This window comes from Amblyomma maculatum, chromosome 5 (assembly GCF_055883805.1).
Source record: "Amblyomma maculatum isolate TAMU_Amacu chromosome 5, ASM5588380v1, whole genome shotgun sequence".
NCBI classification, from domain to species: Eukaryota; Metazoa; Arthropoda; class Arachnida; order Ixodida; family Ixodidae; genus Amblyomma; species Amblyomma maculatum.
Genome location: NC_139348.1, coordinates 99,789,797 through 99,804,021, shown reverse-complemented (window position 1 = coordinate 99,804,021; position 14,225 = coordinate 99,789,797).

Below are 14,225 nucleotides of genomic sequence, written 5' to 3'. Positions count from 1 at the left end.
TGTGCTTAAATTCTTTATATGTGGAACCAGCATATCAGCTTCACGGTTCTGTCTACGCCATTGGTGGCCGAAATGAGCGCCAGGTTTCTGCATATCACTCTGTCGGAAACCTTGGTTCATGGTAGATGAAAGACACCAGGTCTTAACAAGGCTTGGATATTCGTCCATTTGTAGTGTTTTTATTCCATGATATGGATTAAGGGATTCAAACCAAAGCGTTATGAAATACATCCAAGTGCAGAAAATTTACCTTGCTTCAGCGGAACGCCGGCGGCGGAGATGTGCGGGGGCCTTTTTTGGATGAATGAACCCGCCAGCTGCAAATGGTACATAAAATTTCGGAGTTGAATCAGCAGTTGAAAGCACAATGAAAATCGTTTAAGCAAGCACAGGTAGTGATCTACTGTATTGACCCCATGCATTTCTCCCATTTTGACGGGGGAAAAGCATGGGAATAGATTCCATGAGATACAGAGAAATAGGAAGGGCATTCATGATCAACCCATGTTGAAAAAGAAACACTTACGGACACTTAATCTCTTAACGAGGTTCCCCAATAATGACTATTCTTCGCGGGAAACGCGTGGTTGAAGGAAAGATAAGTGAATGCATTTAGGACATTAAGGAGCCTTTTCAAAAAACAATGTGTCTGGCATTCTTAACGAACTTGGCAATTTCAAACCTTTGGCTTTTAAGGAATTACAACACATGAAGATGGCCCTGCGTGGGACTACACCTTCCTCATATTGTCACTGAGCATACCTTCTGCGCTTTAGCGGAATCCCAGAAGTGGTCGATTTGGCGCTGCGATCTCTCTGCTGATTCTGCGAGAGAGACAAAAAAAATTACCCTTATTGAAGGGTAATAAACGCAGCGCACTTGGTGGCGCTGGCCGTGTCTATCATAGCTACAGACAAAAGAAGCCTGTCTAGAGTTGCATTTGTACTGAAAGGGTGAAAATGCGTAAATATTCGTCTTTTAAGCATGAAAAGAATGGTAAGGGTCGAGACAGAGACAAGGGTTGCACTGCGGGCATCATTTTTTTCCCGCTCTCACACGGACGCACTTTCGAACAGAAAATAAATGATGATGCCCACGGAAGAAAAGATTCTCCTGAACGTTTTTTTCTCCAGAAGAAAATTCACATTGTCTTCTTAAAGCAGCGCTGGTGAAGATAAGAGCAGGATGCACATTTTTTCCCTGGCTGTCTAAACCGACCTGATTACCAAAAGAGCGAGTGGCGTGTACAAGCTATAACGCATGTTTCTTGTTTCTTTTATAAAGTTCTTGGTATAACCGCAAGACCGAGCGGTGGAAAAGTTGTCAATAGAGTAACACAAATAACACTAATGTGCGGCAGTCATCGCAATAGAACTACTGAATTCAAGCGCTCCCTATCATGGTGTGTTGATATATCCGCTTAATCTACGGAGTATTGTCAGGGCCGTTTCATATTGCCGCCTTTTACGAACAATTAAAATTTGAAAGTAGGAACCAGCTCATTTTAATCAGATGGCCAAGGAAAGCGCAAAAGCCCAGTTTTCGCCAATGCTGTCGACAGTGAGGCATGTGAAAGCTTTTTTTTCTTTACTCACAGCTGCGGTAAGTTGAGAATTACGTGCAGCAAACGATGCAAATCTGTGTGCTTTCGTGTGGACACACACGCACTGACACAAAGCGGAAAACTTTTGAATACGGCGGCCTCGTTGGCGCGACGCGCACTCTGCTGCTCCTCAAAAAACGACCTCTGATGTAGCTGCATACCTACATTAGTCGAGCACGTGTACGCTTTTACCATTAGGTATTGACCTCTCCAGCCGCAACGGCCACAGTGAATTTGCAAATATGGAACCCTTTTTGCTCATCGCAGCCATGGTGTTGCTTCCTTGGCCTAACCCCGCTCCTCTCCACCTGCTGGCATGGTTGTTGTCGGCGACCATCGGCCATAAGTATTCCATAGTTCTTTTAAGGAAATAATACCCATAAGTTTTAGTTTAAGAAGTTACTTGTTTTACTATCCTCTGGCAATTTCTTGGGTCCAGTAAAGTCCTCAGCTGTTTTTTATTTCTCAACAAACACCTTTACAGTTCTTGTAGGGTGCAACACTAGTGCGAAATAATAGTTTGTTTTGTTATCTGCTCAACTAATTAAATTTTATTGTGAAATACCATTTTCGCAATGAAGGTATCTGCTAATGAACAGCCCCAATTGGAGAGGCTGAATTAAAGTGAAAAGAGTAACACTATAGACCGTTTTATCATGGGCGCTGCCATTTTGTATATGTGGCGCCATCTAGCGGCCGAGTTGTGAACAACCGCCATGCTGGTATGTGGGGTCCCATCCGCGGAACAGGCGACAAGTAGCGGAAATCGGCATTTTCGAGCTCTCGCGCGCAAATTTTTGCTTTCTGAAAGTACCTAGCTGAAAGAAAAGAAAGTTTTCAGTAGCAGCGAAGCCATTCGGTCAGAAATGACAAAAAAATTATGCTCCTGCTCAGGTCTACTGAAGGCTACAAGCCTGATTACAATTAGTGTGTAACTTTTATGTGGCACAGAGAGGCGGCGGCGCACCACTGACAGTGATGGCAGCTTTCGATCTACTTTTTATTCATAAATGATTTCTAGAGACGGCTTACCGTAACAATTTGAGGAAAGAAAGAAAGCGAATGTAGCCGTTTCATGTCCCGTTTAGGAGCAATATGCTAATCGCGCTAGATTAGTTGGGTCAACCGATCCTTCATATACTCTTTACTACTTGAGCGGCTACTGCGGAAGTTCCCACACCTCCACTGGGGTTCTATTCTTAAGTATCCATTATCCATTTCGGATCCATTTACTCTACCCTGGCTACTTTTGTTGGGTGACAATCAGGCAGGGTGTTCAAGCGTCCACTACTATGCAATCGGATTTCAGCATTGCCTACATGACTCGACCACCTGTTTGCCGGTATGTGGCGATGACTTGTCAACAGCGGAAGCTGCTATCCTGAAATTTCTCCGACTGGGCGTTAGTTGCGTTTGTCTGACGCTACCGTCATGCTGACATTAAAATACAAGATAAAATGAACAAATGATACCTATGGAATAGGGACCTTAAATTATGTCCCATAATGACCCCATCGAAAGTCGCTTTTGTCAACAATTATACAGTCCATTTTTCGTCGCAAGGTTTGCTTACTGCAAGCAATCGCTGCTATTCCTATGATCATATTCCCATTCATTATCGGCAGCAAAATCTTACGAGATGCGTGTTTAAAAAAAATATTTTAGCGCTGTTTCACTGAATAAGTTGACAACCAATTTATTAGCATATCGTTGTCTTCAAGTGGTACAGGTTCTTTCATACTTGCATTAACCTCAGGTGACTGAATCGAAATAGTTCTTCTTTACCTGGCGGCATCTCGTAAATATTTGCCGCAAGGAATATCATCCGCTTGTTGCCCAAAGTCTGCCGCTGTTGCACGGGTATTAAGTTTTCCTGGTCCCTACTCTACAAACATAGTGTTTGGAACTCGCACGAAAGGCTGCCAAAGCGAAACATTTTCGGTTGGGGCTTGGAGTTCAGAAGCTGCTCGTCTTCGCCCAATTGAGTGAGTTGCAAGTGGAACAGTGTAGAGCAACACACGGGCATACCACTGCTGTTAATATTTTATCTTCTGTTAATCATCTCCTTTTGGTTGTTAATTTTTTTTTTTGTTAGCGCAAACAACTGAGTAAAAAAAAAAAAAGATTGCGGCAGCTCTTAGCAGCTAAACTGCGGCCGGCGGAAATGAAACGATCAGGGAAATGAAGGAAAGAAAGGGGCGAAAGAAGAAAGAACAGAGAAAGAAAGCACATCGCTCACATCAGCTAATCGTCTTAGATACTTTGCGGCTATTCAAGACACTCTGAGTGCAAAAGACTGCAACTTGTGCCCTTTCTCTGTAGAATGCCCTGCTGCCCCCGCTGCTATCCCCGCGTCCCCACATACCAGACTGGAGGAGCCGCGCAGCGCGTTCCGGTTCGAGGCTATTTTCCTCCTCGCCGCGAAAAGGGTCTATACGAACTATAGTATTTCGTTTTCCGTTGAGCTGCCAGGAAGCTTGCTGCCATCTGCAGTACGCCTTTTATGGGACGATCACGGAAGAGAGCTCAAATCTCTCTCCTTCGACCGCAGAAAGAGACTTAAGCGATGTGGTAAGTGGTGGACGTTGGTGCAAGGTGAAGGCCGGGTCAAAGAAATGGTGTTCCAATCTTCACGCTGCATTTTATTTAAATATTCATCCAATGCTTTCAATGACCGATAAAAATCATCATCAGGGTGAATGAAATGTAGTAATGTGATCGAAAAATATATAATGATCAAACAGCTTTGGTTATTGGATGGTCATCCATGTTTATTTATTTTAGGGTTCCTGTGGCTCCCGAACGCTTTAGTGCACGCAAGGAAGATGGGAGAGGGGAGCGTAGAACAAAATTAAGCCTCACAGGTGCCAGTGTGATAAGTGAGACTATTAGACCATCACATGGAACAGTCATAAACCCACGTAAAACACAAATGTTCTCGTACACATTGAAATATGCAATCTAATGACAATATTAATGATTAAATGCATGAAATGCTGAAACAGATCTGAAGTAAACGTGTTTTTAGGGTCTTTGTTTCACACAGATATAATATATAGAAAGAAGGAATTCTGGTAAGCGCGAGTTTGACATCTGATGTCTTGTGCCTTAAAAGCATGATCTAGATTATATCTAGTCTAACGTCAGAAAGCATCGGCAGTTTTGTCTATTCAAGATTGTATAGCAATTGGAAATGGACAATATGATCTGCTTCGTAGCGAGTTGAAATGCCTGCCGTCTAATCGGAGTCAACCTCACTGTATGCGATCTCACGTGAGCGCCAAAATTGTCTAATTTTGGGTGGTATATTCTCGCTTCATTAAAAAGCTGGCTAAGTTTTGTATAGGTAAAAGTTTTCGACCGATTCTGGAAACGCTTGTGCTGCGATGCAATAAGAATGATTTAAGCCTTGGCTTTCGCTTTGATGCGAGGATATTATGGACATTTAAAATAGGGGTGACTTTATATACGTGAATATTTTTCCATTTCCTCTCCAACATTCTCTGAAATGAAGTGCACGTGCGCAGGATTTCACTTTTCATAACTGTGTAATGAGATTGGAATTTTCGTGTTGAGGAGCTTCTTTCGGAAATATTACATATGTTGTCGTCGTTTTAAGATTAGTGTTTAGTTCAAATGTCCCTTGCGTAGCTCCAAAATTTACTAATTTCATGTATATATCCTGCATTAGTTTTCTGTTTGACTATGGGAAAGTCTTCGGATGCTTGTGTAACAGATCATGAGGGTCACGTAATATTTTTTTGTTGCTTCAAGCGACCGCACTGTACAGTGGCTGCCCACAGGTAAACATCAGCTGTGGTTTATCTCTTGTTGGGAGCGGTTGGAACCGGGTTGGAAGCGGAAGCGTTTTTTTGCCTGCTACATTACTCACCCATAAGGCCCTGTCAGTGTACGGCGCTACATTATTGGGGACACTTAAAGCTCGGCTTTTAAGGGTATACCGCGAGAGCGAGAGCTACCAGCCCACATGTCAAGTTCCGCTTTACACAAACCACGTGGACGTGTCTGCGTGTTCTATGGGTAACGAGAATTCAAAGGATTCTACACGGCTGATTCTGATATCACCCTCCCATATCAAAGGAACTAGCCGAGTTGCCAGCTCCTTCCAGCGTTATAGGAGTAAAGTGAATTTAAATGCCATGGCAGGCTGATTATAATGTCACCCTCCCATATGAAATGAGTGGCCCGAATTTGCGCTCTTTCAGGCGACATGACACTGACGCCGAAGACTCAGGCTGGCTGGCGTACTGAAGCGAGAAGATGCCCGGGGGCCAAACCCTGGCCTTCTGTACTATCCAGGACTCAATTTTTGAACGTCGGAAGGGGAAAGTCACGTGACAACTAAGGCGACGTAGAACCTACGTCGCGGCAACGTATTGCCATCCTGGTCCTTCTTTCCCTCAAGAGGGGGAGGGGGGGAGGGTAATGAAAGGGGCAGTGGGCGCAGCCCAGCCCTCTGCATCTTGCTTTCTCCCTCCCTTAAACATACTTTGCTGGGAACCGCTTCGTTTTAAAAACGCGGCTTGATGACCTGGCATTATAAATGAAAAGCGCAAAATCTTGCAAGAAGTAAATACGCATGTAGGCGTGGCTTCTTCTCGAGCTGCACTCGCTGCTCGATTTGTCCCACTGCTCTCCGCGCGTAGTACTTTGTGCATTGGTCGCTCAGCATGAAATGGAACGATCAGTTTGTGAAAAAAGACGTTTCGATTTTTTTTTCTCTACTAAATGCGGAAATGACTTTTGTGCATTACATATGCCAAGAGGAATTCTAATAAACTGAACATAAAAACAGTAATTAGACAAAGACAAACTGGGGGTTTCGGTTGTTGTTAAGCCAAGGAATTTTATCAGCTAAAATACTTGTTCTGTAGTTCTCCTCCTCAACGGTGCTGCGCGCTTCGCCTCGCTAACAGCTTGCGGAGAGCACGCCATGTCTGCTCGCCTCAGTAGGGTCTTTTCAGTACACTTTTGAAGTCTATCTCAGCGTATTCAAAGCAGACCAATGAAAACAAAATAGACGACGGGATAAAATATTTGTTTACGTTTCATTCGGCGTATTAGGGCGAAAAGTCCCCCAGCCCAGGTAGTGGAGAAGAGGGGCTGGACATGCGGTGGCTGTTACAGAAAGAACGTTATAACGAAATTAACAGTGACTGAGCGAACCGCAAGTCAAAGGCGCTAAGCGGTTTTGCAGCACAATTTAGCGAATAAACTTTAATGAGAAATGAAATGTACTAAAACCTAAAGAAAATTTGAATAGAGGATCGTAATGCTAACGCATTCACTGCTCCCGTATTTTTGTTTCCTCTCTTAATTCGCCACCAAGCTTCCCATATCGAGCAAGCTAAACCTCGTCCCCGTTTTTGCGCCGGTTTTTGCTTACGTAGTATGATCTAGTTCGAGTAATTCAATGTGTACGTGCTGAGCAACACGCGAAAAGAAAAATCGAGGACTGAGCTGCAGCACCTTCGAAAGCCCTTCCTCGGCTCACGCACGCACACGCACGCACGCACACACGCACGCACGCACGCACGCACACACACACGCACGCACACGCACACACACACACACACACACACACACACACACGCACGCACGCACGCACACACACACACACACACACACACACACACACACACACACACACACACACACACACACACACACACACACACACACACACACACACACACACACACACACACACACACACACACACACACACACACACACACACACACACACACACACACACACACACACACACACACACACACACACACACACACACACACACACACACACACACACACACACACACACACACACACACACACACACACACACACACACACACACACACACACACACAGCTTGAAAAAAAAAATTAAATAGCCAGCGGGAACGATTTAGTAGCAGTCCGCGTGGCAGCAAAACACACGGCGATATGTGCCGCGCACCGCCCGCCCCGCTGGAAAGGAGGAAGCTGCACGCCCAGCAAAAAAAAAAAAAAAGCGCGCGCGCGCACGTGACGGCGCTGGGCCAATGAGAGGGTCGAACGACGAAGGAGAGCGCAGGAGAGGAGGCGGGCGGCAAACTTCACATGTTGGCGCTACTTTTAGTTTATTGAGGGGCTTTACTTGAGCTGTGAGTGCTGCGCACTCATTGTTGAATTGCTACGCTTGCTGCTTGGTCATGGCTCATTGCTGCGCTTCTTATGCCGTACGCTTCGTCCTGTACGCCGGCGCCCGGTCTACCATTCAAAGCACCCAGTCGTCGGATAGACGGGGGAAAAAGTTCAAAAACAAAAAGCCCGCCGAGATGGCAAGGATGACCAGGAAGGCAATACGTAGCCGCGACGTAGGCTCTACGTCGCCCTTTTTGTCACTGAGCCTCCCGTCTGAGATGCAAAAATTGAGTTGCATATTATCCATGCCCGGTCATGAGCGCCGAAGTCATAGGATGCCGACTCTTCCGTTCCAGGTCGAGGTGGAAGAAAGAAAAGTGCTCCGTCAGCGCGCCCGTGCTGCGGAGGATAGCGCCAACTGGCGTGCGCCGCTATTTGCAGCATATTGTTATGATGCTATGCTTTCGGCCGATTCTGCTGGCGTTCTTATAGAGCAGTGGCACAACTAAGAGATTTTGCGACCTTTGTTAGTAGTAAACCTCTTGAACATGCAAGTATACCTGCTTTATATTTATTTAAACGCTTACGCAGTTAGGAACATTCCTGTAACTTATCCAAATTACCTAACTTCCCAATGCAGAGACACACGTCGCGCGCTCGAGCAGCCATGGAGGTGGCAATACAGAAGCCTCCTGCGGTAGGCAGCCTCGTCTGACAAAGAGCCGTTTAATAACTTCTTGTCGCCAACACCGATTCATGGTTATCTCCCTTATGGGGCTGGGACAGTAGGTCATCGCCGCTTACGGCGGGGGCTAGCCTGCCACAGAATTTTTATTTGTTGTAGGCCGTCATTGCACCCGCCTCCGCTTCGGTGATGGACGACGGCCGTTGTTGCGGTGCGCGTCTTTCTTTCCCTCTTCCTTTTCTTTGTTCTCTATTTCTATTCTGTCTGCACAAGGCAGCGAAGGTGGCTCAGCTACAGAGCCAGTAGCAGGCTCGTGCATTTTCTTTTCTTTCTTCCTACAGCCACAACAATTCATGGTTGTATGATTCATCTTACTGAGGAATATAGCGATGTCCAGGGACCAACTCGCGCATTCCTTTCGACTGCAGTCCCAGCCTGGTGCGTTAATCAGCTGTTTTGAATATTTTGTGCATTTAGGCGCATCAAATACTGGGTTACTATATGTTTGCTTTAAGTAATTAATTGCTTTCGACGTTGCTGCAGCCGCGGACTAGCGTACTGCAGAGAGAAGGTAACCCCCTTCGGCACTCCTAAAGACAGAATTCGGAGTGCAGGGTTTTAAAAACATCTTCCCCGAGACAAAAATAATCGATTCAAGTGTTCGAGAATTACGTTGGCATCGAAATTAAGTGCGTGGCGAGCACTAGAAACGCCCGCGAAAAGAGCGGCAGAAAACTGCCTCTAGTAATGGTGCTTCCTCTGGCGGCCGCGGTTCGTAAATGTTATATTGAGTGGCTGCGCCTCGTGACTCTGGCGGGTTGCTTTCGTCATTGTACTAGTATCACTGACCCAGATAGGGTGGGTGAGAGGTGAAAAGGCGAAATCGCCACTTCACGACAAGCGATAAAACTAGATGCTTTGCTGCGTTGATAAGACTTCCCGAAGCGGAGTGCTCGCATGCAATGCTTGCTGTCATGCGCAGGCAGCGGGATGTCTTCGTCTATCGCACTCATCTACTGACTGCGCTTATTGTGCAAGGGCCGGTAGGGAGGAGAGCAGTAAAGCGCGCTCTCGACTCGACCAGTCGCCGTGCATTTGCGTGGCGATCCTATAGCCGTGGCCCTTAGCTTTCTGTGCTCCAGCGTCTGTGCCCTTTCAACGACTCTATTAATACCTTTCGGCACATGCGTGCGGGATTAAATAAAGAAAACCCTCTGCGACTTGTCTCTTACGTAAGCGTTATTGTCAGGCTCAGGTCATTGTATTTTCTTGTAAGTTTGAGTTCCTTATTTCACGTTCAGCAACTGTACAGCATGTATGCATTACACTTAACTATGTAAAGTGCTCAAGGATCTCATTGGCTTCTAAATAAAGTCACATCTTGATCAGGGTAGCTTGATCAGGCCATTGAAGCAACGTGTGCGCCAAGTGCCACATAACCTTTCATATAATATAATAATAATTGGTTCGCAGGAAGAGAAATGTGCAGTATCTGTCACACTTGTTCCTGTAAGGGAAGCGCCGTAAAAGAAGAGAGGAAAGGGGAACGAAAATGCAAGAAAGAAAGAGGAGCCGTGGTGGAAGGCTGCGGAGTAACTTAGACCACCTGGCGATCTTTAACGTGCGCTGACATCGCACAGTACATGGGTGCCTCTCCGTTTCGCCTCCATGAAAACGCAGCCGTGGGCGGTTTAGGGATCGATCCCGGGTACTCCGGCACAGTAGTCAGGCATCTTTAAACCTTCAACCCAAATGGAAATTTTAGCATATTTGCCGAGAGCTATCGGCTCGGTCAATTAAATTCATGCAGTGGTGCGTGCCGCACACCAGGTAAACAGATTGTACTTATGGCTCTTTAAACGCTCTCTGGTTTTTCGGTTTCCCTGGCTGCATGTTTGCGCTGTTTCCACAACTTTATCCAAATTAGCGCTTTGCTGTGGACAAAACTCGTTCTTTCACTTGCATCCATATTGTCCGCGTCCATTTTTTTTGCGCTCGTGCAGTAATGCTCCATCCTTTTAAAGCGCGCAAATGCTGGGACATAACAGGTTGCAGTGGCTGCGGCTGGAATCCCCGCACAAAATTATGCGCGGTGCTTGCAGCGGGAGCGTTGTTGGGCGAGCGACTCATTGCAGAAATGCGCATCATTGCGACGAAGAACTTGCTTTTGGTGCGTCACGCTAAGCGGCACCAACAACGCGCGCTTTGAGATAACAAGCTTGAAGAACCGCACCTGAGTGGTCAAACAGTGTGTAAACCTCTTTCCCGTACTATTGTACAACCTTTTTCAGCATTCGTAGAAAGGAATAGACTTCCAGAATCTTCTCAGCTAATTTGGATTGCGTGAATCCGCCTTTTGCACAAGGCCGCTCTGCGCATGCGCGCCTCTCCTCTGGTTGAAAACAAACCACCGACCCCAGTTGCGCATGTGCAGTTCTTGGCCTCAGCGATCGGCGCAGCTGGAGATGATTCATGACAGGCGTATGCGACAGATGGCGCTAGATGTCGAGAACACACATCTAGGTGCTAGGATTGAACGGAAAGATGGAAAAGGACGGTGACAGTTAATCAGGACATAAGAAAGTTAAGCCTGGAGAAGCGTTTCGAAGTGGTTGAGGTAAACAGGGAGGTACATAAAGCAGGTTTTGGTAGGGCTTTTCAGCGAGATGGCATTCATTTTAACAGAAGGGTTGGAGCAGAGATCGGCTGGCGCTTGGCAGGCAGGGCTGTAGCTTTTTTAGGGGGTCCGCGAGGACTCCGTGCACAGAGGTAGTTAGAAGAGAAGCAGAAGAAAGTGTAATAATGGAGGCTGAGCCCCCAAAAATGGCAAAGAGTAGGTCGAGAAAGAAAAGTACAAAAAAGAAATTTAACACTAGGATCAGCTACATAAACATGCAAGGAGGTAGAAAAAGAGCGAAATGGCTAGAGATAGAACAGCAGTTGAAGGATGACAAAATAGGTGTGTACGCTCTTTGCGAGACTCATCTCAGGGATCTAGAAGATCCGCCGTTTATAGAAGGCTACGTCTGGGAAGGGTGCAACAGAACGAGAACGGAAAGAAAGGGTGGAGGGGTAGGTATGTTGATACACCAGGGAACAAATTGGCAAAGAATTAAATCATCTTGTAAAGAACATATCTGGGTTTCAGGAACCATTGCCGGCATAAGGACATGGCTAGGGGTAGTTTATTTGGGAACAGGACATCAATGCAGGCAAGAAAACAGGGATCTTGTTGAATGTCTCAGTGACGATATAAGCCAGTTTGGAAACGGGGCCAATATTATTCTGCTGGGGGACATGGACGGCCACATCGACGATCTGGATGGATACACGGATTGTAACGGGAAGCTAATGCTAGATTTCTGCGAGCGACACGATCTAGTTATAGTAAATAGAGAAACAAAATGTGAAGGCCAAATCACGTGGGAATCCCGCAACAGGCAGACGACCATTGACTATTGTCTAATGTCGCAGGAAATTTATAGGAAGGTAACAAAAATGGAAATAGACGAAGAAGGGGAGTGTAGTCTTGGAAGTGATCATAAACGTATTAGTCTGCAGATGGGGCCCTTGATGAAAAGAGAAATGGAACTTAGACAAAACGTAAACGCAAAATTAAACGACGATCAAATAGCGCAGATAGCTGCAGACATAGAGGAAGCAATAGAGAAAAGCCCCATGGAAGACTGGGATTATGAACAGGTAGAACTACTCATAAGGAGTAAAATTCAGGAGGTTAAAGTAGCAAACCGCTGGAATGGAAAGAGGAAGCCACGGAGCTGGTGGAATAAGGAAATCAGGGAAGCTATTGAACAACGACGGGCTGCTTCAAGGGAACACCGAATGGCAAAGAAAGCACAGGCTTCTCAAGAGGAAATCGACCAAAAATGGGAATCATATCGACAAAAGAAACTTCAAGTGCAGGCCCCCGTGCAAAGTAAAATAAGACAGTCCACCGATCGCTGGATGGCTGATATACACGACGCCTCTAGAGGCGGAGCAAGAAAATTCTGGAACCATATAAGCTGGCTAGGGAAGAAGAATCAAAGAAAGCAAGATCGGATTCAAGATAACGAGGGAAATTGTTTAAAGGGAGACAATGCAATGAACTACATTACATCAGTTATAGCCGAGTCATTTAAGAACGACGATAGGGTAATCTCCGCAAATCAGGAAGCAACACAAGGTAGTAGAATACAAAGCAGCTTAGAACTGACCAATCTAAACTGGAAAAAGGCAAAAAAAAAAAATATTCCTAAAAACACATCTATAGGAATAGATGGAATTCCGATCAAGCTGATTAATGAACTCGGTCCAAAAAGTAAGGAAACGTTGTTAAAAGCTTTGGAAACAGTCATAGCGAATAAGCAAATTCCGGACAGCTGGCGGCAGAGTAAAATGAATTTGATTTATAAAGGGAAAGGAGAAAGGATGCACATAAAATCCTACAGGCCGATTACCATAACATCTGTAATGTACAGGTTAGCCATGCAGGCGGTGAAATTAAAGGTGCAAGCATGGGTTGAAAGTAACAAGATACTCGGAGAACTTCAGAACGGCTTTAGAAATGGTAGGCGCTTAGATGATTGCCTGTTCGTGCTTACCCAATGCATCGAAATATCTAGAGTGGAAAATAGACCTTTGTATTTAGCCTTCCTGGACATAAACGGGGCGTACGACAACGTAAGCAGGGAACTCCTGTGGAACATATTAAAAGAAGAAGGTATCGGTTATGAGATAATAGAGTTCCTACAAGAAATATACCGGGATAACAAACCAGAAATTACGTGGGAAGGGATAAGAAGTACGGAGGATGTCAAAGTATGCAAAGGATTAAGACAAGGCTGTCCTCTATCACCGGTGCTGTTCATGCTTTATATGATAAACCTGGAACGGAGGATACAAGACAGTAACCTAGGTTTTAACCTGTCATACAGATTAGGTGGAAAGGCGGTAGAGCAGCGCCTCCCCGGTTTGATGTATGCAGACGATATTGTGCTGCTAGCTGAGAGTCTGGAAGAATTGCAAACTCTAGTTAAGTATTGCGGAGACGAAGGGGACGCTCTAAGCTTCAGTTTCAGCGCAGTTAAGTCGGGTCTCATGATTTTCAACGGCTCAACTGTTCAGGGTCTTAAAATTCAAGGCCTTGAAATACCTAGAGTAGCAGAATATAAATATTTGGGGGTATGGGTAAACGAAGGATTGGCATACATTGGAAAGCATGAGCAATCACTTAAGGCCAAAGGGCGAAGGAATGCCGGGATAATGAAGCATAAGGCATTGTGGGGATACAATAGGTATGAGCTATTGAGGGGTATTTGGAAAGGAATTATGGTGCCCGGACTTACTTTCGGAAATGCGGTTTTGTGCCTAAAATCAGAGGTACAGTCGACATTAGAAACAAATCAGAGATCCGTTGGACGATTAGCACTAGGTGCCCACGGCAAAACTACAAACGAGGGGGTACAGGGAGATAAGGGCTGGGCATCGTTCGAAGTACGGGAAGCTCAGAGCAAAATATTATATGAGGAACGCCTGAGGAAATTGGACAGTAACAGATGGGCAGCTAAGGTATTTAAATACCTGTACCTAAAAAGCGTTGACTCACAATGGAGGAAAAGAACTAGGAAACTAACTAGTAAGTACGCTAGTAACAAGGACGGAGAAATAAAGAGCATTAAGCAACAGGTGAAAAACACAGAAGGTAAAAATTGGATAAATTCGATGGAAAAAAAGCAGAGTGTGGAATTATACTGAAAGTGGAAAATGCAGATCAGGAAGGAAGA